General features: G+C 38.4%; 1 pseudogene; it reads right to left on the reverse strand.

The window, feature by feature from the left end:
* Positions 1 to 1574: 1574 nt before the first annotated feature.
* LOC127217461 (40S ribosomal protein S18-like) lies at positions 1575 to 2023 on the reverse strand (annotated as a pseudogene).
* Positions 2024 to 4058: the final 2035 nt, after the last annotated feature.

Here is a 4058-nt window from a genome sequence, read left to right on the forward strand (position 1 = left end):
CACATGCACCCTGATCCATTTTTTAAAGTTTTCTATAAGCAGAGTCAGAAGATTGTGAATAGGTTGACAATAATATATTATTTCTTGTACCATATTAGAACAAATTGGTCATTGTCATCCATAGTCTAGGCTCTCTCCAAATTCATGTCCCTATTCCTAAGGAGTTATAAATTGTTGTGATACTATCTTTTGGTATAATCCATATTTTATTTCTTCAATGATAATATTCACTATTGCCTTACAGGGACTCACATACTACTTATTGCACAAGATGTCAGGAGAATTGTGATTGGGTACTTTAGTTGTTCTGACCTGCCACTGAGTATCATTACTTCATGATCCATTCATGTCTAGAAAGGCAGGAAAGAGCCTATGGAAAAGATGTGAAAGAGATTTTAAATGTCTATGGAAATTACTATGTAGTTAGTGTTTGATAGAATGGAACCAAGGCTAGGAAGTAATATAGGTAAAGCAAGAGGACTCTTTCCTTTCCTTTCCTTTCCTTTCCTTTCCTTTCCTTTCCTTTCCTTTCCTTTCCTTTCCTTTCCTTTGTTCTTCGTTCCCTTTCTTTTTTCTTTTTCTTTCATTTTTTAATTATTTTTAATTATTAATTATTATTTATTTTACTTGTTGATTCCAGTTTCTCCTTCCTCCCTCCTTCCCTCCCTTTTACCCTCTCTCCCCCCTCACATGCACCCTGACCACCCTCCCCTCCCATCCCCCCACCCCAATTCCACATGTAGGGCAATGCCATCTAGGAAGGGTCATGTAGATCTGTCAAGTCAGGTGAAGTAGGGACTAGGGCTTCTCTCCTGTCTGTAGGTTAAGGGAGTATCCCTCTATGGGGGATGTGTTCACAAAGTCCTTTTGTGCACCAGGAATACATCCTGGTTCCACTGTCCGAGGTCCCTTAGACTGCTCAGGCCTTCTAGCTGAGACCCATGTTCAGAGGGTCTGAGTCAGTCCCTTCTGGATTCCCAGCTATCAGTCTGGGGGCCCGTTAGCTCCTCCTAGTTCAGATCAGCTGTCTCTATGTGTTTCTGCGACCTGCTCTTGTCCTCTCCCTCTCTGCATCTGGATTCTATTTCAACTCAGTGTTTAGTTGTGGGGATTTGCTTCTGTTTCCAACAGGTACTAGAGGAGAGCTCCATGATGGTGGATAATTTAGTTGTTGATCTCACTATCTGGGAAGGGCATTCATGGTAGCCTTTCCACAGTTGCTCAAATTGTTAGTTGGCTGCAGTCTTGTAGGTCTCTAGACCTTTCTTTAGGTTCAGTTTTCTCTTCAAACCAAACTGGCTCCCTCTTTTATGTTTGTTCTCTCTCTCTCTTTCTCTCCCTCCCTCCCTTCCTCTCTGTCTCTCATTCTCACTCTCTTTTTCTCTTCTGTCTTCTACCCTGACTCAATCATCCTAGTCACATGTGCTTCCCTCTCCTCCCCTTCTCTTTCTCCTACTTCTCTCTCCATTCACCGACCCCACTTGAGAGATGGCTCAGGCATTAAAGGCTAGGCTCACAACCCTTTCTTTTTTCTTTACAGGTATATAAACTATTAACAGTGTAGGCCCAGGAACTCATTTTTTCTTGGATACACACATAGTATGGCCCAGGTGGCCAGTGGTTTTGGTGTGCTGACCTCGGACCCCAAAATTTGTGCAGCCCTCTGTGGGCTCTAATCTCTTCAGTTGCTCTAGGTCCTCACATAGCTTGTTCTCTAGACCATTGACCAGAACCTGACTATACTCTCCATCCTTCACGTCCTTCTGTCTGTTCAAGAACCAGTCTGGGATCTTGTGCTGTCGTGGGTCCTGCATGATGGTGATCAGGCACTCCACCTCGTCCTCCATGAGTTCTCCAGCCCTCTTGGTGAGGTCATTGTCCACTTTCCTCAACATCATATGAACATATCTCCGCCGCACAATCTAATGGCAGTGATGGCTAAGGCTATTTTCTGCCGACCATTGATGTTGGTGTTGAGTACTCACAGAACATGCTGGACATTCTTAGAGATCACTAAAGACATGGCAGTGGCACAATCTGATTCATGTAGGCCTCCTATGGAAGAGAGAGGACTTTTTTTTCTTAATTTAGAGAGCATGCAAAGATGGTCTCTCAAGTGAAAAATCCTCTGGCTATAACTGATTGCCTAATCAATATTAGAATGTAGAACAAAAGGAACTAATTCTCTGTGGTAGTACTCTGAGTGGCATGGAATTTCTATAGTGATGAGTGACACTTTGATAATTATTGCTATCTGCCAGGCAATCTAAGCTTATCGCATATTACTACCAGTATCCCAATATCATATGACCAAAGGGAAGAATACATTTTCTAGACATATTGATAAAAGTCATATAGCTATCAAATCTTATCTACCTCTAGCATGTACACTGTCTTTTTGTTTGTATTTTATTATTATTATTACTGTTATTTGCTGTTTTGAGGCAGTGGTCTCACTATGTCAGCCCAGGCTAGACTTGAATTCATGCAAGCCAAATAATGTCATTAAAGACATGAGCCACTGTGATTAAATTAGAATATATATTCCTAGCATTAAATTTTTCTTTTCTGGATTTGAGCAATCCTAATGTATGTATATATGATTTTAGGCAAGTTTCTTATTTTAAATGGATCTGTTTTCTCAGAAACAGAATATGCTGCTGCTATGGACACTACATAAGTTAATATGTATAAAGGACTCAGTATATGACATCTGCAGTAATAGTACTAGAAGTGATATTGTTTCTGTTGACACAGTTTTCCTCCTGTTTTTTCACACCAATTACAGTTGAAAGGAAACTATTAGATGAGACCTGAAGCCCACATGTAAATTCAAAATAAATAGCCATAGGACCTTTAAATTAAGCCTCTCTGAAAATTGGGAGAAAGGACTTCAGTCTCAAGCCAAATTTAATCATGAAAGTTTTCTTGAGTATAATGAGTAGATCCATATGAAGTTAAATTATAATAAATTTATGAGGATTACATGTTTTATAGTGGATATTTTAATTTAAATTTTGCCTTTCAAGAGCCCTAAAATATTGTAAAAAGTATAATTTCAGGAGTGTTATAAATTTAAAAAGGATAAACTTCACTCATTAGCAATAAAATACAAAATTGATTAGTGACTAGGGACCATTTTCCCCACCAGATTTACATAAATATATTCACAGTTCTTGGTATGTGTAGTCATATACTGTATAACTTCTTTGGAAAACAATTTAGTTGTCTTCCTTAATATTTTGAATGTACATACCCTTTAATCCTGCAGTTTCTTTCTTAGCATTGTATCTTACTGCACAGCTCTGACAATAGAACAAAAGTGCTCTTACAAGGCTGTTTGCAGCATCCTTTCTATTTGTAAAAGGCTAGAAACAGCTTAAATGTCCATCAAGCCCTCAGTACTGCCTTCCTAACAGTCCCCTTGACAACTGAATTTCTCTGCTTAGTAACTAAAAAAAAATGTTTTCTATTCATGAGATTGTCTATGTCTTATGAATAAATCGCTGAGTAATTTCAGTGATTCTATTGTTGTTTTCATAAGCATCCAAATAGTTACCAGAAGTATTGTGATACCACATAAAAGTCAAGAGGTGATTGAAAGGAACCCTTATTTAATGCTTAATCATTGCTCACTCTCAGCGATTTCCCCAGCCCTAAGGGTTCAGGAGAATCATGATGTCTTCTTTTCCAAACAGACTTTTCTTTTTAAAGGTTTTTGTGTTTCTCTCAAACTTTCCTTCATACCCCGATGATTTAAGTCATTGTGGAACTCTATCAGCACTAAAAGAGAAAGAAAAATAAGAAGCTATTGTGCTTGCTTGTGGAGTTATACATCTTTAAGAGTGACACCATGCCAAATACCACATAGGCAATTAATATAAGAAAGATAACCAAATGAAAGGTGGGATGTTATTTTGAAATGGAAGTCCTAGATGATCCTCTATGGGAGAAAAAAAGAGGGATGCATTTATATACTTTTCTAACTACTTAATTAAGTTTACTTAGCAACTTTCCCCCAATTATGGCATAACAATTCAGAGTGGATATAATGTTGC

The sequence above is a fragment of the Phodopus roborovskii genome, unplaced genomic scaffold, assembly GCF_943737965.1.
Source record: "Phodopus roborovskii unplaced genomic scaffold, PHOROB, whole genome shotgun sequence".
Lineage (NCBI taxonomy): Eukaryota > Metazoa > Chordata > Mammalia > Rodentia > Cricetidae > Phodopus > Phodopus roborovskii.